Raw genomic sequence first — 20,571 nt, 5'->3', positions numbered from 1 at the left:
CGTTTGTCTAAGGATGTGCTCCTTTTGGAGGTTCGCTCACAATCACTCTGGCTCTGAGACCGGCTCGGGGGGCTTGTTCCCAGTTCAGGCGGGTGAAAGAGACGTTAAGGTCCCCCACCTACCTTCAGGGTCGGACCATGGCGGCCTATCTTTCTCCGTTTCACAAGGGTTTTGGAGGTCCGTTCGGACAGCGCTCCCTCGAGGCCCAGCCCGTCCTCTGTGGCACAAAAGCAGAGCGGAGCCGGTCAGTCTTTCCGCCCCGGGGCCGCGGCGGGAAGTGCGCGACGAGGGCGGGGCTTCCGCGTCCCCAACTGCACTCCCCCCGGCCACCGCCCGGCCCCGGCCCGGCCCTGACCTTGACCACGGCCGCGCGCCGGCTCGGGTCTCGGACCCGCGCACCTGCACGCGGCCTGGAAACGTGGCATCGCGGCCAGCCACAAACCCCCGGGTTCCGGCCGGACTCGAAGATAAACAAGTCTCGCTAAAATACGCGTCCGACTTTCCCGGCAAGTCCAGAATTCAGAAAAGCCTCATAAAGAAGGCTAAGGCACAATTACCTCAGTTTTTATTAAAAAAACACCTCCCAACTTCATCTTCCTTTGAACTCTGCATCGCTAAAGCATGCAGAAAACCAAATTCCAAAGTTTCTTTGAAATCTGAAACCACGGGGCAAGATTAAGGACACTCTGCCCGCTGAGGGTGCCTTTATTTAAGAGCCTTGAAATAATAAAGCAACACCCTACATGACAGCCTGGGTGCAAACGGATGAACTCAGGTAGAGAATGAGTCAGTGAGAATTAAAAATAGACTCCAGTTATCCTGACATCAGGTCCATTCATCAGACAAAAACCACCCAAGCACCCAAAAGTACAGTCTTATAATAACAATAATAGCAGGACCGATTCTGCCGTGCTTTGCATATATCAACACTAGATATTCACCACTACCGTTTCATAATATGTTTTATCAGGTCCATTTCACAGATAGGGAAGAGGCACAGAAACACTTTCCTGCCCAAACTCAAGCAAGCTACTCAACAGCTGAGCCAGGATTCAAACCCGGCAGCGCAGTGTAGCCTTTAAACGCCTACCCGGCCTGATCCAGTGAGATGAGCACCCGTTCCTCTTGGCCGTCTCCTGTAACAGCCTGGGGAGTCACAGCAGTCTGAGCGTGGTCTCCCCGCTTGCACACACGGAGACACATACGACTTGCCAACCTCTCGCAATTTCTGAAGATTCAGTGGTGTGAAGATTACTCGAAAGGCATCCTTAAATTGTTATACTCGCTTACGGCTGACAAGGCTGTTAAACTATTCATCATATTTGCATCTACATTTCCAGACTCGTGCTCTACGAAATGATACAAAACCCCATTTTTCTCCAATATTCTGCAAACCGTCCCTATAAAGAAAAGCTAGAGACAGGAAACTACCAGTCGACAGAGGGCCGGTCTCACCTACCGACGCGCTAAGCTTTCACCGACCTGGGCGAAACAATGACCGACGCCAAAAACTCCCCCGCCTTAGAGAAGCCTCACCCCTGCTCAGACACGCCTTCAAACGTCTCCCTTCCCCCTGCATCCCCAAGGCATCCGGCAGGAGGATGCTCTGGGCCCGGCGAGCTCACCGCCCGTGGGCTCCAGGCTTCCTCCGTTTCCAGTGAACCCGAAGCTTACACGAACGCGAGCCCTCGGACACCCGGCGGTCCTCCGGACGTCCCAGAGCCTTCAGCTCCGGGTGCAATGCGGGACTGGAGCGAACTGAGCGAAAGGTCCGCGGGCTCCAAGTGGCTCCGAGAAGCCACGCCCTCCTCTTAAATGGGCGGGCAAACCGCCAGAGTCAGAATGACAAAGCAAAAATCCACTCCTCGTGCAGCGCTGGCGCCTACGCGGATGGGCTTAGCAAAGTGGGATCTCCTAATTGGGTGACAGCCCATGCTCTTCCTGCTCACAGCGCCCCCAACCCAAAAAAGGTGCAAACGCAACTTAAGGAATGTGTAGAACCGGAACCAAAAGAGTGTGCCTTAACTGAACTGGACTATGCCCTCAGGCAGTGACTCTGGAACTGTGTTACCGATTGTGATCCGGCAAGAAACTTCAAAAAATTCTGACACCTGGTACACACTCCCAAACATTCCGATGTATTAATAATTGGTATTGGCTGCGACCTGGGCGTCTGAGGTTTTTTAAAACTCCCTGAATGATTCTAGTGAACAGCAGTTTGGGATCCATTACCCTACGGTAATGGATTAGTCAGTCTGGTGATTCTGTAAAGGAAGTGATGTGTCTTTTAAAAGAAACTTCCAGTCCATCCTGACTAATTCTGAAAAGTGACAAATTCTTACCAAGCGTAACTTCGCTTTGTAGTACTTCTTCTTATCCCACTCAGATTTCAGTCTGTCATGTTTGTCTTAAGGAAAACTGAGAGTATGTTTAACTCCAGCCGTGGCAGCCACCTGCAGCCAGCTGCCCAGGTGAGCCCCACTCTCTCATACCTCCTTGCTCTTACTCATGTTCTTACTCAGCACTTGATACTGGTAGGTGGCTATGAATATTTGCTGAATAAATAAATAACCTTCCCCACTGTGCCATATGGTTACTGCCTGACTGAAGCACGCTCAGATGAAAGGGTTGAGGGTCTCTAAAGAATCCATGAAGCCACAATTTGCTCCTTTGAGTCCCTTTCCCAGTGCAAGGCAGAGGCTTAGTGAAGCCTCTCCGGTTCTGAATGTATGCACACGTGTGCATGCACACACACACACACACACACACACACACACACACACACTATACATTTAGGGGAGGGGGAAAAAACATTTTCTCCAGTCTCCTAGGTTTTTCTAGAGGTCTAGGAATTAAATTGTCATGAGACAAATTACAGGAGAACATAAAATTTAACTACACACTTACGAAATTAACATGAGAATATGAGGTCCAAGGAAAAGTTAGGCAGGTTGAAGCTTGTATACTGTCCCAGAGAAGAAGGAGGTAAAGGGTTTGGGACTTCAAAGGCAAGAAAGGAAATTTACAGGAAGAAGAAAATGAGCAAATATCTGATAAACATTTGTTGGGTCATTCAGGTTTCCCAGGTGGCTTAGTGGTAAAGAATCCACCTGCCAATGCAGGAGACAAAAAAAATGCGGGTTTGATCCCTGGGGTTGATCCTTGGGTCGGGAAGATCCCCTGGAGGAGGGCATGGCAACCCACTCCAGTATTCTTGCCTGAAGAATCTCATGGACAGAGGAATCTGGCGGGCTAACAGTCCATGGGGTTGCAAAGAGTCGGACCAACTGAGAACACACGCACGCAGGCACAGTGGGACCCAGAGAGAACCTCAACCAAACAGGCCTTGCTGAATTCCCCCAGTCTACCACACCTAATTCACACTGTACTTTTCTATGACAATAATTGTTTTTCCTGGAATAGGCCCTGTTGGCAGGTAAGGGGACAAGGTAAAAAGTTCTTCCTGAGGTTTTGTTTCTTAAAAATAATCGACCCCAAAGAATCCTCAAACCAAAGAGACACATTTTGGGTGACAAGTTTTGTTCCCCTACGAGACGCTAAACTGACACTCTCTCTGTTTGGTGGTTATTTATGTGCATGTCTCACCTGATTCTTGCGGTGACCCAAAGACCAAAGAGCAGATAAAACCAAGGAGGGTCTTGGAATGCAGGAACAGAAAAACCAGACCCTTATCGTCCTTCCCTCCCCCGTGTGGTAACTGTTAATGGATTTCAGGTCCTCCTGAGCCACAGGGAGAAGGTATTTGCCTTACTCTTCCACCCCCCACCTAGTATATGTGCCTCATCCAATCAGCAAGTGACCCTCAAGACCCCCGTCCCACTCCTTGTACCTGGGTATAAAAGTGGACCAAGGACCCCTGTTCAACGTCAGTTCTCGCTTGAGCTGGCCCGCTGTTCTAACAGAGTCTCCCACTCTAATAAACTTTATTTCCCTCTCATTCTGTCTAATGTCTGGAAATTTTTCTCCAACCCACGCATGGACCACGACAATTCTGGAGTCCTGAGAAGAGAGGATAGATCTAGCACATAAGTGTTCAGGAAACAAGGTGACTTAAGAGAGCAAAGAATGGAAAATGTGAAGGAAAGAAAGCTGGGATTAAGGGAGAAAACGTAACATTTACTCCTGGCTGTGATGTTGAGCTCTGTATTAACCATGTATTTGCCTTGTTTCATTCAAGCTACACAAAACAACCCATGAATCAGGGTCATGACTCTGAATTCTTAAAAATCTTCAGAAACTACAGTTTATTTCAAAAGCACATCTTAGGATACAGAAGGACTTTAAAATCATTTAACTTAATATGCTAAAAGCAAGTGATAAGGGTTGACTTATATGACAGACAGGCAGAATTACCAGAAAAGGCTAGATAAGGCATTTTTAACTTGACACTGTTTTTTGTTTGTCTGGCCATATGGCAGGCAGATCTTAGTTCCCTGACCAGGGATCAAACCCATGCCCCTCTGTACTGGAAGCACAGAGTTTCAACCACTACACCACTAGGGAAGTCCCCTTCACACTGTTCTTAAGTGAGCAGATTATATTAATAACACAAATCCCAAGAGTAGCTGGCCCCATGTAGTTACTTTTCATGTTTTTTTTTTTTTAAATCACCATTTAAAAAAGTTTCACTTTGCTTTCAAACGATTCTTGCTGCAATTCCAGGCCCAGGTATCTTATCCTTGTTGGGAAATAGAGAATGCCTTAGTTCTATTTAGTCGCTGGTTAATGAGAAAAGAGCCTCATTGCCCCCCACCTCTCATCAGGCAGCATTTGTTCCAGTGGTACATCTTGCCTCTCTTGACTGGGTTCCTGTTATTCCTCCTGCCTAAAATTATCTTCCCTCCCTAAGGGCCTCCTCCCTCAAAGCTCATTTGAAATGTCACCTCCTCTGGGAGGGCTTGCCTGATTTCTACCTGAGGGTTTATCACTCCTTCCCTCTTCAGTTCAGTTTAGTTCAGTCACTCAGTCATATCCAACTGGTGTGCCCAAACACCTAAAAATAATTACACAAACCATCTAAATCCAACAGAGTTTTGAGAAGGCAAAACCTTGCTTGATTGAATGTGCCCTCCTGGAACCTGTTATATATAGTAAGTGTGCAGAAAATGCTGGAAAAGACCCTCTGCTCCTGAGCTGTTGTCTAAGCACACTATTAATGGGTCTACATAAGTATTTGATCAAGGGTACTATTGCACTAAACTACCGTTCCTCAATAAGCCTTTCTCTCTCTCTCTCTTTCACACACACACACACACACAGACCTGGAGTCACCTTTCTGACGCTCAAATCTTCTCTGTTCACACCTTCAGTGGCTCTCTAGGAACCTCCAAATAAGGTCCAAGTCCTCAATTGTACTGACTTGGCAAGGGCCACCCTTGTTAAATCTAGATATCCACATACTCTGTACCCTACTTAACCAGAAAACACAGCTGGAGAAAACAAAGAAATTAAAAGTAATTTCACTTTAAAGTCAAGGCCACTAATCTCAATGTGTCTCCAAAGCTGCCCAGCAGTCCTTTGTATCACTGATATGTTTGTTTTCCCAATTTCCAGAGTGACTCTTTCATACCAAACCTCTAACACACTGTGAACAAAAGAAAATAAAGAGCATTACTCAAGTTGGGGCCCAGGTTACGCCACCCCAAAATGTGCCTCAACACTGATTTTTTTTTAACTAATTACTTAAGAAATGGCCCCAGGATTTCCCTGGTGGTCCAGTGGTTAAGAATTTGCCTGTCAATGCAAGGGACACGGGTTCAGTCCTTGATGTGGGAAAATCCCACATGCTTTGGGGCAACTAAGCTCATGAGCTGCAACTACTGAAGCCCATGCGCCCTTGAGCCTGTGCTCTGCAACAAGAGAAACCACTGCAAGAAGAAACCCGCACACCACTGGAGCAGCCCCCGCCCACTGCAACTAGAGAAAGCCCGTGCAGAGCAAAGAAGACACAGCACGGCAAAAATAAAGAAGTGGCCCCCGTGCGAGGAGGACACTCTGACTCTCCTTTCTGCCTCTCTGAGGGCAAGAAGTAAGCCACTCCTGCACCTGCAGGCAGAAGGACACCCTCATCACCAGAGATAGGGAATGTGGCGCCAGGACGCCTATAGAAGCAAACCTGTTTGGGCATCACCGACCCATGGACATGAGTTTGAGCAAGTTCCAAGAGTTGGTGATGGACAGGGAGGCCTGGTCCTGCAGTCCATGGGGTCACAAAGACTCGGACACGACTCAGCAACTGAACTGAACTGAACTGAATATACCCCAAGCCCACATTCTGTTTGTATTTGCCACTAATTGGGCACCGAGAACCTCAGTTTCTTTGTCCTATCAGTTCCTCACAAAGGTACTGTTTCTTTGTCTAAAAAATATAAAAGCTGCCTCCTTTGGCCACTTCATGGATCCCATTTCTATGGGTGCTCCATGGACATGAATTAAAATTTGTTTCTTTTTCTCCTGTTAATCTGTCTTGTGTCAATTTTATTATTAGTCCAGCCACAAGGACTCAAGAGAGTCAGACTGGGAAATTTCCCCCTCCTCAACACTCAACACCCAGTTCTGTAAGGATTAAGTTGCAACCCAATTCAACTGCCCACAAACGTGAGAGGAATTCGGGATGGAAGCAGGATGAAGCATTCTATGCTTTGAATAAACAGGTCCTTAAACAGTTAGAGGCATGTCTCAGGAAGAATTTCAGTGACCCCAGATTTTTGCATCCTCCCATACTCATTAAGTTGAGATACCTGTCCTTTGTGATAAGAAGTAATCTTTTATCAAGATGTATGCTTGACTTCCTGGGCTTCCGTGGTGGCTCCCGCCTACAATGCAAGAGACCTGGGTTCAGTTCCTGGATTGGGAAGATCCCCTGGAAAAGGGCATGGCAACCCACTCCTGTCTTCCTGCCTGGAGAATCCCATGTACAGAGGAACTTCGCAGGCTATAATCCATGGGGTCGCAAAGAGTCGGACATGACTGAGCAACTAAGCACACACACACATGCTTGACTTCCTAGCCGAAAGGAAAAAAAAAAAAATCATGAGCACTGTCTCTGGGCTATAGTTCTCAGTAAGATCCTGAATAAAACTTAATAAACTCCAACTCTTGTGTTTTTCTTTAAGTCAACAACACCCACACTTTGCCATTGTTTCATGACCTGCTTTTTACTTTAAGAAAATAGTATAACCAGAAAGAACTCCCACCTATTTCCAACACAACCACCAAGCTGGCATATTCCCTGCCTTCATCCTTGTTTTAATGAAGGCCAACCTCTCCACTTGTGTTCAGATTTTCATGTTTTCTTGACTTCTCAATCTTCGATAATTTCACTCCTCAAATTAGCCTTCTTCTCGGGCATCATCAGCTTTTTGTTCCCACATGATCATTCCCACCATCACACAAACACACGGTAGTGTTCCCATTTTTTTAAATCTCCCATGACCCCATATGCCCAATCCCTGCAGTTACCAGCCTAACTTCACTGCTCCCCTCACAGGAGGGGAAAAAACAAACAACTTTTTGGAAAGAATTCTTTGTACCCTGAGAATAAAGTAGGGTAGAGCGGTCAGGAAAGATCTAAATATTCGGCACTCGGGCAGAGACCAGAATGAAATGAAGGAGCAAGACTTAAGAGGGAAATCTTTCTAAGCAGAGGAAACAGGGTATGCTAAACTCCTAAATGGGGAGACTGCCTGATTTGCCTGCGGATCTGCAAAGGAACCAGTGTGTCTAAAACTCAATGTGTGAGGGAGAAAGTGGTAGGGAGGGAGGTCAGAGAAGTAGCCAGGGGTCGGATCCCAAAGGCCATAGTCAGGACTTTGGATTTCATTCTTAATGTGATAAGAAGCCAAAGTGTCACAAGAGAGGAGAGAGAAATGATCTAATTTGCACCCTTACAGGATTGCTCTGCTGTGTGGAGAACAGACTAAGATAGAGGCTCAAGAGTGGAGGAACGCAGGCCAGTCAGGAAATTGTGGTGCTACAAGCTGAGATGACAAAGGTTTGCATTAGTGAGGTGAGACAATGTTATCTGAAGATAATGCTAATTAGTTTTACAAATGGATGGAATGAGGAATGTAAAAGAAAGAAAAAAAATCAATGATGACTCCAGGGTGTTGACCTCAGCTGGTAGATGTGGGTACTCCTTAATTAAAAGCGGGACGCTCAGGAGGAGGAGAAAAGATGGGCGAGATGGAAAGCAACAGTTCTGAACAAATCCATGGTGTGGTTTGAGACCTGCTGCTATTCACATAGAGAGTTCTGAGTAGGCAGTTGGTACGCACATCTGGAATTCAAGGGAGAAGTCAGGGTTAGAAATAAAAAGTGGAAGTCAAATATAAAAGATATTTAAAGCCATGGATATAGAATTGTATATAACGTCGGGTTCTCCAGAGAAACAAAAGCAACAGAGACAGAGAGAGATGTTTTTGGCTCACAGGATGTCGGGGCTGGCAAGTCTGAAACCTATACAATAGGCCAGCAGGCTGGAAACTCCAGCAGTCTTTAATGTTGCAGTCTTGAGCATGAAGGCCCAATTTTTTTTCCTCTGCAGGAGACCTCAATCTTTTCTTGGAGGGTCTTCAGCTGATTATAGGAAGCTTTCTTACTTTATGGAGAGTAATCTGCTTTACTCAAAGTCTATTGATTTTGATGTTAATCACGTCAAAAAAAAAAAAAAACACCTTCACAGCAACATCTAGACTGGTATGAGTCTGATCAAACAACTGGGTACCATAAAATCAGCTATCATGGGACTACATGAAATTACCTAGTAAGTTAATGTATTTGGAGAAATGAAGACAGTCCACGACTGAGCCCTGGCAAAGTGCAAAGGAGACATGTCCAGCAAAGGAGGCCGAGAAGGAACTGGAGGGCAGTGAAGGAAAACCAAGAGAATGTGGTAAATCAAAAGCCAAGGAAGACATGCTTCAAAAAGGAGGAAGATCAGTTATATCAGGTGTTGCTAAGAAATCCTGCAAGACAAGCATTGAGTCAGCAAAGTCACTGCTGACTTCATTGAAAATGATAAGGATGTGTGAGGGAGGAGGAAAGCCTAAGTAGAGGAGGTTCAACAAGAAACAGAAAAAAACAAAAGAGGACATGGAGGTAATGCATGTGTACTCAGTCATGCTTTGCAACCCCATGGACTGCAGCCCACACCAGGCTCCTTTGTCTATGGGATTTCCCAGGCAAGAGTACTGAAGTGGATTGCCATTTTCTCCTCCAGGAGATCTTCCTGACTTAGGAATTGAACCTGAGTCACCTGCATCTCCTTTACCACTTGAGCTACCTGGAGGTAATAAGTATAGCCAACTCTTTCAAGGAGTTTTGTTGTAAAAACAGAAGAAGGAAAAAAAAAATGGGAAAGTGGCTAAAGAGGGATGTAGGAAGGTTTTTTTTGGGTTTGTTTTGTCTAAGAAGCAAATTATTACAGCATATTTTTTGCTGAAGAAATAATCTAGGGAAATTTGGTGATTTCCAAAGAGGAAAGTAGCAAGATGAGATCTGTAAATTACAGAGGTAAAGTCCTTTGAATATGCCTCCATTATGCAGCACAGACTTAAGTCAAATCTGGGTTCTATCACTGATTAGAGTCAAGTTACTAAGCCTCTCAGCTTTCTCACTCTTTTTCTACAGGGTCTTCTGTGGTCCTTCTACCTCTTTAGAGAGTCACCCAAATCTCTCCATCTTTATGCCCTAGCCATTAGCCTTTTTTTTTCAACCTCTCCCCCCACCCCAAATCAAAAGAGCTTTTATTGCATCTTTAAATATCACAAATAAGTCAGAAAAACCATCTGGCATCTTGCTGTTTCTATAGCCAGACCACTCAGATCTTATTTGTCAGCTTGCTGAACTGTTCCTTTTCAGAAACATAGATCCCATTCAAAAATTTTCTGATATCCTTGCTTGTTTAAAATAATAATAATTTTTTTTTTACTGTGCTGGGTCTTAGTTGAGACATGGGGGTATCTAGTTCCATGACCAGAGATCAAACCCAGGCCCCCTGTATTGGGAGCAGGGATTCCTAGCCACTAGACCACCAGGGAAGTCCCTAATATCCTTGTTTTTACCTGTTATCATTTGCTGAATGCTTTGAAACAAGCTTAGTGTTGTTTCCTTCAAGAATCAACTCATCTTTCTGGGCTCGAGATACTGAACAAGCAACACCCTGTTTCATCTGAACCCCAAGGGGATGTATTTTTAACCTTCCCAAATTTGGATTTCAACATGAGAAACATTCTTGACATAGATGGAGAAGCGAGCACACACAGACCTCATCATGTAACAGAAGTCCAGTGTTACACACTTGATCATGTTCCGTACATGATTACAAATAGTGCAAACAGTCGCCAATTCTTTTCTATTTCCCCACCATCTATCAACCTGGAGCCCCTTCTTTTTCTTTCCAGGGAGACTGAGCTCTACATTGATGTGATTGAAGTCCCTCCACAGGGTGCCTTTAGGACTCTTCACAATAACTGTGCGTCCCTTCAAAGTAACATTGGCATTTTCTGGAATAGTCTGATTGCTGAGAATGGTTCATTCCCACAGTAGATGTAGCAAAGAAAGTTCAATCTTTTTAATTAATCTAACTATAGGCTTTGCTAACTCACTCAACAAATCTTAGTTCAAACATGTCTTGCCAAATTGCCCTCTGAAATGCTGTGTCACCATGCATTCTTTCTGATTGGTACTTACCACAGGTGCAGTTATATTTTCATGTATGGGTATTTGATCAATGTCAGCCTCCCCTCTGGAATAGCTTAGTCCAATAGAACTTTCTGTGATGATGCAAATATTCTGTATCAGCGCTGTCCAACTATCACATGTAGTTATTGAGCAAATAAAACACAACTAGAGCACTTGGGGATGTAGCTCAGTGGTAGAGCGCATGCTTTGCATGTATGAGGTCCTGGGTTCAATTCCCAGCATCTCCATTTGATTTCTCCCTGTTTAATGCTCAGAAAATATGACAAGTACAGATGTGAGTTTTAAATTTCATTTATTTTTAATTAATTTAAATGTAAATAGCCACATATGGCAGAGATTATTTATGTCCCCCACAGTCTTCCCAGCACTTAATTCAGTGCCCACACTTAGTAACTGCTCAATAAATATTTGTTGAATGATTTCCCTGGTGGTCCAGTGGCCAAAACTCAGTTCTCCCAGTGCAGGGGGCCCAGGGAACTACAGCCCACATGCTGCAACTAAAGATCCCATGTGCCCAACTAAGATCCAGTGCAGCCAAATAAATAAATACTTAAAAATAATTATTTGTTGAAAGATTCAATCTGTACAATAGGGATATGACTAGTTAACTTGTAGATTCAATCTTTTTCTAAGAGGAAAAGGGGAGGGGGGAGTCTGTACGTGACAGGGTCAGCTATCAAAGATTCTCAGTCCTCTTATAAAGGTGAATTTGACCTTCGAAAATTTGATCAACCCCAGAGGGTGGCTGGGATAGTAAATAAGAACATATGGGGTGATCTGGATAAAATAACACTTGCAATATGCCTAGGAAGTGTACCTGGAACATGTGGTGGTCCATCAACTTCACAGAGGGCAAGTGAATGAAGGTGTAGGAAAATTGAAGAAGACTTCACAAAGCAGGTGATATTTGAATCATACCTGGAGGAATAATAAAGGTGGTAGGAATGGGAGTGGGATGAAGCCCTGAGAGATTTTCAGTGCTTACCATGTACCAGGCATAGACTTGGGTTTTTATATGGCTAATTTAATCCTCACAATAATCTGACGAGTGAGATACAGACATTTTACAGACAACTGAAAAAACAGAGGCACAGAGACGAAAATCATCTTCCCCTGGTCACCTCGCTAATGAATGGCAGAGCTGAGACTGATACCTAGCCCTTGGCTCTTACCATGATGCTCTTCTACCTCATGAACTGAATTTTTCTTGGCAGAGGGAATCACGGAGAAAGACACAGTAGTAGAAAAGAAATGGCGTGTTTTTGCATGAAATGCAGAAATGTAAGAGGAGATGAAACAAAAAATAAATGCTAGGGTCAGTCTGGGGTTCCCAAGGCAGTTCAGTATATGGCTCTGCCCCCTACATTCTCAGTTAATCCTCACAATAATCCAAGTATTACACCATATTACAAAATAAGAAACAGAAATTCCAGGAAGTTAAGAATCTTGTCAAAGGTCACAAAGCAGTTGTGCTGAAGTTGGGAAATAAATCTAGGTGTGCCTACTTCTAAGTCTACTGTTTCTCTTACTATTCAGTAATGTATTGTGAGGTACGGGCTGAAAAAGAGGCAAAAGGAACATGCTCTAGGGACAAAAGAAAGGATGAATTTTCTGACAAGAATCAGGTCAGAATTCATCCATGAAAGATCTACCTTGAAAACTCTGAAATCCTGGTTGGGGGACCATAATCTCTGTGAAGCCTTCTCTGATCAAACACGGCATTAGTCACTCCATCTTTATTTCTTACGTCGCTACGTTAACGCTTTCTGTTTACGTGGCTGCCACTCTCAGAACTGTCGATTACTGAGCACCTCTGTGGTGGGAGCTTCACATGTCATGTTCTCATTAATCATCTTAATAACCTTCTGGGAGATGTATCATCACCTCCATTTGCAGATGAGTAAACCAAGGATAAGTGAGTGGCCAAAGGTCTGATAGCTAGTCCAGGACACATGCCCCATGTTCTTCTCTCCCCACCACAGTCTTTTTCACTCAGGGGCTGGTTTTTGCACCCCTACTACCTGGCTCAGTGCCTTCCCCATAGCAGGCAGGCATTCACTCGAGGTTTGAATTCAACTGGTAGGATGGCAGGCTTTCAAATGTTACTGAAGTAGAGAAAAGAGTCTAAGGTGTCCTGGGAAACCAGCTTTGGATGGTAGTGGGGGGAAGCCCTTATTTGGAGCATTTGCCAATTTCCATGGTATAAAAACCCCCACTTAGGCTGATTTCAAGCTGCCGACCTGCTTGCAAAATTCCTGGATGTTTAACCGCGGTTCTCTTGACCTAGTAAGAACCAGTTCCAGCACACACCTGAATGTTCAAGGTCCTCAGGTACAAAGTACTTTCCCTCCTACAGCTCCTCTGCACAGCAGCTCTCTATATCCAGACTTCTTTCCAATCTCAGAAGGGTAGAGATTTAACAGTAAAGCTCACCTTTACCACAGCCCCATGACCTATTCTAATTCCAAATGGACCTGGGAACACAACATCCCTTAAACATCGCCTCCTTCTCTTGTATCCAGGACTATTTAATATTTAAGCACTTCCGCCTTCAAATGTGCCTCGGTCTCCTCTTCTGTGAATATCTGAGCTGGTCCCGTAGCCTCAGACAGCTTTCTACTGACAAGCAGTACAGAGCAATAGCTATGAGAGCCTCCTCTGACGCCACACAACCTGGCATTTCTGCTGACAAGTGGCATGCCCTTAGGAAGGTTCCATCACCTTTGTGTGCCTCAGTTTACTGATCTGTAAATGGTGATTTTTTTTAAAAAAAAGAACCAGTACCTGCAGTTTATGTCACAGTTGTGGAAATTAGATGAGTAAGTAGATGTAAAGGGCTCAGAATGTGGTGAAGTGAATGAAGTAAGTGAAGTAAAGTCGCTCAGTCGTGTCCGACTCTTTGCGACCCCATGGACTGTAGCCTGCCAGGCTTCTCTCATGGGATTTCCCAGGCAAAAGTACTGGAGTGGGTTGCCATTTCCTTCTCCACAGAATGTAGTATAGACATTCAATATTTGAGTTGTTTTTATCATCATTATGTCCTTTAGGCATGGCACAAATCTAGGAAGGCCTCAGTGCAAGGATTTTCCCACAGTAACTGTTTAAAATGTGTTACACTAAAATAAATAAATAAATAAAATGTGTTACACTAGACTCTGTATAAAACTTAATTCAAGGGGGTAACCTATCCATCATTCTTTTAATTAGCAGTATAAAGTTAAGCATGTCATTTTTCATAGTCATCCATTCTCATGGCTCAGAGCTTGTTCTTTCCCTGGTAGAAGAAAAACATAAGTTTCTCAACCAACTTAGTAAAAGAAATGAAAAGACATGAGGAACTTAAAAAAAAAATAGTAAAAATAGCACATGCATTTTGTATTACATGTACATACATGCATACTGTACAGACACTAGAACAAGCACAAACATTCCCTTCCTACACCCCATTTGTTTTAGGTCTTATGGTGTCCCATTTCAATTCTAGAGGAAAGAAAACATTTTTAACCTAGAAAACAACTGGCCAGCAGAACCTCAGGAGGAACAGGCTTTACTGAAGTCAAGTCTCAGATGTCTCATTTTTTTTTTTGGCTGCATAGCATGTGGGATCTTAGTTTCCCAATCAGGGTGTGAACCTCCCCCACTGTCCTGGCAGCACAGAGTCTGAATCAGTGCACCACCAGGGAAGTCCCTCATACGTTTCATCTTGTAAGACTAGAGATCAGTCACCCTCACCACCAGCCAAGGGCTCATGTGTTAATTAACAGTGGTAAACAGCTTTTAGATCTTACAGATCAAATAAGTACTATACACTTTATTATCATTATTAATCCCAAGACAGTTGATGACCAGCCATTGGTGGAGGTGTGTGGTCACCCATAAAGCAGACTTGAATCTTCCTGATTGGCAAATAATACTCCAGAGCCTGATTTGAATTAAAAGTGACCTACATCTCATTTATAACCTCAGATGTATTAAGACCAACTTTTCCATTCTAAGGATAGACCAAAGTATTTCTGAACTCTTTTATCTACAGGTTTACAATTGTCACCTAATCTTTCAATAATCTCAGCAACTCTCTTGAGGCTGTGTTGCAATAAAGGAAGCTAGATGACCTACTCATCTTGACAGGGTTCAACGTTAACCATTAAGTGAGTTTACTAGGCCTCTAGTTCAATGTTTGGTCATTGGCCTTTCTAAGAAGACGAAGTATTTTCCACTTGACCTCAGTATAGTGCCTCATGATTGAAGTAGGAGATTAATGTATGTTTTACATGGAAATTATTGTACTAATTCCTTCAGACAAACAACCTCAGCTTTTCCACAGGCAAAACCTAGATGTTACTAGTATCACTAACTAGATTCTTGATTTTTAGCTCCCCAAAATAACAATTTCATTTCCCCATCTTCTTTGAACAAATATATGAGTAAGTGACTATGTTACGGCCTATAGGATGTAAGCGAACCGTCAGGAGCAAGATTCAGAAATTGTTCTCAAATGGAAAGGACATGTCGTCCTTCAACTCTTCTTCCAACTGATGACTGGAGTTGGGGCACTCATCTCGGGACGTGAGATAGAAGACAAACACTCAGGTCTGTGGAACAAAAGACAGGAGGACTCGGTATTGTCTCCAACACGACAGAGTACCATCTAAGCCCTGGACGTACTGCTTCTATCTAAACTTCTCTTAGGCGACAGAGAAATAGGCTTAGATATACTTTAAGCCACTGTTGTTTTAGGTCTGCTGTCACACGTGGCCAAACCTTATTCTAATCAAACTACTTTTGCATTATAGGAAACACATTGACATGGTAGGAATTTTTAAAATGAATAAAGCAAAGGAAGAAAACAAAATTATTCAAAATTTCACCGTCTGTATGTAATCAAGACCTAACTGTCACTTTACTTTGCAAACTTTCCCTGAGTGTCTCCACCTATCCTCACAGCCTCAAACCTCACCTGGCGATTAAGCCTTCCCAAATCTCTATCTCCTCCTCATCTAGACTTACACACCCACGAGCCTATATACATCCACGTTGTACAATCACAATGTGTCCAAAACAAAAGTCATCATGTTCGCTAGTCTAAACTCCGTCCCCTTTCTCAGTGACTGATAACCACTGTCCCCTCTCTTCACAGCAGAGGTCAAGGCAGCTTGCCTGACTTCTCCCTGTCCTTCAGCCGACACTGAACTGTGATCATCTGTCTGCCATACTAAAAGGTTCCCCCAGAATAAATAAAATGTTCCCCTAAGGAAGAATCAGCACTTATTCACCTGTGTTACCTCAGTACCTAGAGCATGGCAAGATAGATGCACAAATATTTGAGTGATTATTCCCATTTTGTGCATTTCTTTCCAGTCTTTTCCTATACTTTTTGAAGCAAGATGTGACTATTCTATAAACACTACTTTAAACTCTATTTTTTCATTAATCATTATAGTACAGAAAATTTCCCCTTACTATTATTAAAAACTCTATATGAATCATTTTTAATGGCTGCATAATATTACATGAACTAGCAGCTACTACTAAGCACTGACTATGTGTCAGGAACAGTATGGGCATTTTACACACAACCTCACTACATCCTCACTTCATAGATGAAGAAACAAAAGCTCAGAGAAGCAGAGTCCTCTACTTGTGATGAGTGATGAGCCACAACAGACCATGAGCCCACGAAAGGCAGAACTTACATCTTTTATGTACAAGAGCAGGCCCTCCAACATTTGTTGAAAGAATTAAAAGAATCAACTATTAAAAACAAAAAAGAATCAACGATTTACAAGAATGTATATCTGGCAATTAAAAAGAGATTTACTTGCCTTATAAAAAGCTTAATCTATCCTTTTCATATCTCAGCACATTAAGAAGAGGACATTAATTAAACACCATGTTTAGATGCATTACAAACATCTTATTTAATTCTAACAACTCAGAGGAGTAACGCTGTGCCACCCACCATGATAGGAACCCAGGTTTGCATAACACAAAGATACATTTTCTACTTCCTACTTAAAGAGAAATTCTTTTTTATAAACTGTGTACATTGTTTTCTTAAATGGATAATCAGCTTCCCTACTTGCATTCATTCCAAGACAGAAATTTCCTTGAATAGAAGTTATATACGTATGCATTCTGATGTGAGTTCTATACAACCATCAGCCTCCATCCTCTTGGTCCATTTATATAAAAGCAGAGCACACATAAACAGCCCAATCAAAGCAGTGGTTATTTATGAAAATAGTGCTAATACAGGAGTAAAAACTTCCCTGGTGTGTGAGATGTGCATGAGTGTGTGTGTGTGTGCATGCGTGTGCATAGAAGTTAGTGGGAGAACCATGACCAATAAGAGCGTAAGCACAGGTTAGATCAGAGAGCAGCTCGGCAAGGCCTGGCCTTTGGAGACATTCCCTAGTGTCAAGCTCCAGCTCTATCACTTACTGTTTGTATGACGTTGAGCAAGTTCTCTAACGTCTTCGTGTCTTAACTCCTTAGCTATGAAATGGAGATAACAGTAATATTTATCTCACAGAACAACAAGACTAAATTAGTTACCGCCTGAAGTGCTTACAGCAGTGGCCCATAGAAATTGCCACATAAGGGTTTCCTGAGAAACATCAGCAGACAATTCAGATAATATCATAAAACACATGGAGAATTTTTTGCCACATTAATAATCAAAGAAATACAGATCGAAATAAAGACATATTTCTATCCCTCAAATTGGCAAAAGCTAATTTTTTGAAGGAAAAGTGACGTATTTATTACAGTGAATACTACTGCTCCCTCACCACCTATCTGTAACAACTTATCTCTAAGCACAACACTTTCAGCCTAGCTTTTGATTCAATTTTAAATCAAAACCAGTATTACAATTTCAGCATATCAGAGATATAAAGCCAATTTTCTTTACACATATACTACAGTTACAAGTCAATAGGAAAAGACCAATAATTCAATTAAATAAAAATGGCAAAGAATATGAAAGACTTCCAAAAAAGGAACTACAAGATAGCTCACATACAAAAGAGATATTCAATATAATATCATTACTATGTTATTGCAACAAAAAAAGAATTTTAAAGAAACTATTAATATTATTTCTTAATACCAAGTACAGGGAAAACTCATTGAACTTATGGTTCAGTTCAGTTCAATTCAGTTCAGTCGCTCAGTCGTGTCCGACTCCTTGCAACCCCATGAACCGCAGCACACCAGGCCTCCCTGTCCATCACCAACTCCCAGAGTCCACCCAAACCCAGGTCCATTGAGTCGGTGATGCCATACAACCATCTCATCTTCTGTTGTCCCCTTCTCCTACTGCCCTCAATCTTTCCCAGCATCAGGGTCTTTTCAAATGAATCAGCTCTTCGCATCAGGTGGCCAAAGTATTGGAGTTTCAGCTTCAGTATCAGTCCTTCCAATGAATATTCAGGACTGATTTCCTTTAGGATGGATTGACTCAATTTCCTTGCAGTCCAAGTGACCCTCAAGAGTCTTCTCCAACACTACAGTTCAAAAGCATCAATTCTTTGGCGCTCAGCTTTCTTTATAGTCCAACTCTCATATCCATACATGACTACTGGAAAAACCATAGCCTTGACTAGACAGACCTTTGTTGGCAAAGTAATGTCTCTGCTTTTTAATATGCTGTCTAGGTTGGTCATAGCTTTTCTTCCAAGGAACAAGCATCTTTTAATTTCATGGCTGCAGTCACCATCTGCAGTGATTTTGGAGCCCGAAAAAATAAAGTCAGCCACTGTTTCCACTGTCTCCCCATCTATTTGCCATGAAGTGATGGGACCGGATGCCATGATCTTACTTTTCTGAATGTTGAGCCTCAAGCCAACTTTTTCACTCTCCTCTTTCACTTTCATCAAGAGGCTCTTTAGTTCTTCTTCACTTTCTGCCATAAGGGTGGTGTCATCTGCATATCTGAGGTTATTGATATTTCTCCCGGCAATCTTGATTCCAGCTTGAGCTTCCCCCAGCCCAGCGTTTCTCATGATGTACTCTGTGTAGAAGTTAAATAAGCAAGGTGACAATATACAGCCTTGACATACTCCTTTTCCGATTTGGAAAAACTAGCCTGTTTTTCCATATCCAGTTCTAACTGTTGCCTCCTGACCTGCATACAGATTTCTCAAGAGGCAGGTCAGGTGGTCTGGTATTCCCATCTCTTGAAGAATTTTCCACAGTTTATTGTGATCCACACAGTCAAAGGCTTTGGCATAGTCAATAAAGCAGAAATAGATGTTTTTCTGGAACTCTCTTGCTTTTTTGATGATCCAGCGGATGTTGGCAATTTGATCTCTGGTTCCTCTGCCTTTTCTAAAACCAGCTTGAACATCTGGAAGTTCACGGTTCACATATTGCCGAAGCCTGGCTTGGAAAATTTTGAGCATTATTTCACTAGGGTGTGAGATGAGTGCAATTGTGTGGTAGTTTGAGCATTCTTTGGCATTGCCTTTCTCTGGGATTGGAATGAAAACAGACCTTTTCCAGTCCTGTGGCCACTGTTGAGTTTTCCAAATTTGCTGGCATACTGAGTGCAACACTTTCACAGCATCATCTTCCAGGATTTGAAATAGCTAAACTGGAATTTCATCACCTCCACTAGCTTTGTTCATAGTGATGCTTCCTAAGGCCCACTTGAACTTGTGGAGTTACTAATTAATACACATTATTTAAAAAGCTCTAGAACTTTAGAAATGTTCATACTCTGACCCTGAAATTAATTACAATAATCTATCCTAAGAAAATAATTCTAAATATTCAGCAAAAATTTTATGTCTGAAGAAAAATATTTTCTAACCTCTTATTCCATAATAGCAAAAAAACTGGCAACAGAAAATGTCCAACCACAGTGGAATAGCTAAATAAAAATATTACATGGAGTATAACAATGGAGAAATTATTAAGAACTTGTAATAACATGCAAAATACTTTAATAACAAAACGGTACACAGGATACATAAGAGATACACAAAAAATGTTAATAGTGGTTATCTCTGGATATAACTATATGTAATTTTTGTATTTTATTATACTGCAGTCTCTTAAATTTTCTAAAATGAACATTTCTGCAGATAAAATTTAAGCCTCATTCATAAAAAACAAAACAACTTCCCATAGATCCCCACTTCCTGTATGATAAAGTCTCTTTACTTTCACACTTTAATCTCTCATCATTCTCTCCATCAGACCCTCCTTAGTATAGTCATTCTAAATGAACAAGTCGTGATGTTTTCTGACTTGTTTTTGTTTATGACCTTGAATTCCTTCCTATTTTTTTCTACCAGGAGAACACCTATCCAACACCCTATCACAGCTACTCTGTGATTCCACAGTCTTCAGAAAGGAGATAGAAACAAATGAGAAGAATGACCTTAAAGAACAACACTGTGGGACTTCCCTGGGTGGTCCAGTGGTTAAGAATCTGTCTGCCAGTGCAGGCGACAGGGGTTGGAGCCCCGATCTGGGAAGATCCCACGTGCCGAAGAGCAACTTTGCCAGTGGGCCACAACTGCTGAAGCCCGTGTGCTCTAGGGCCCAGGAGCTGCAACTACTGAGCCCAGCGCCCAGAACCTGTCCTCTCCAACAAGACAAGCCGCCGCAATGGTAGGCCTGCAAACCACAACAGAGGATGCCCCAATCACTGCAACCAGAGAAAACCTGCATGCAGCAATGAAGACCCAGTGCAGCCAAGAATAAACATAAATAAATAAATGGTAAAAAAAGATTACAAGAGACAAAGAAGGATGTTATAAATTTTTTAAAAAAAGAACAATACTGTGCCTCATTCTCTCCTCTCCTCCCAGGGCTTGGCACATAAACAGGTGCCCG

At 42.7% G+C, this 20,571-nt stretch overlaps 1 protein-coding gene, 1 non-coding gene and 1 pseudogene across 4 annotated transcripts in view; 1 reads left to right on the top strand and 2 right to left on the bottom strand.

Annotated features, from left to right (window-relative positions):
* TXNRD1 (thioredoxin reductase 1) overlaps positions 1-1,830 on the bottom strand; it is a 59,598-nt gene extending 57,768 nt beyond the window's left edge. Inside the window, exons 1-2 of one of the 3 annotated variants that reach the window (XM_043440147.1) lie at positions 1,675-1,830; positions 123-217 (exon numbers count right to left, since the gene is read on the bottom strand). The gene's annotated coding sequence lies outside the window, so the exon portion shown is untranslated. Of the gene's footprint in view, positions 1-122; positions 218-1,625; positions 1,650-1,674 lie in introns of those variants that run through there. The other 2 variants (XM_043440149.1, XM_043440148.1) reach the window with 2 other exon arrangements.
* Positions 1,831-9,848: 8,018 nt separating this feature from the next.
* LOC122423280 lies at positions 9,849-10,548 on the bottom strand (annotated as a pseudogene).
* Positions 10,549-10,880: 332 nt separating this feature from the next.
* TRNAA-UGC lies at positions 10,881-10,952 on the top strand. Its single transcript has one exon. It is a non-coding gene; the product is annotated as a tRNA-Ala (tRNA).
* The last annotated feature ends 9,619 nt before the right edge of the window (positions 10,953-20,571 follow it).

This window comes from Cervus canadensis, chromosome 21 (assembly GCF_019320065.1).
Source record: "Cervus canadensis isolate Bull #8, Minnesota chromosome 21, ASM1932006v1, whole genome shotgun sequence".
In the NCBI taxonomy this organism is placed as follows: domain Eukaryota; kingdom Metazoa; phylum Chordata; class Mammalia; order Artiodactyla; family Cervidae; genus Cervus; species Cervus canadensis.
This window is presented reverse-complemented; position numbering and strand designations above follow the sequence as displayed.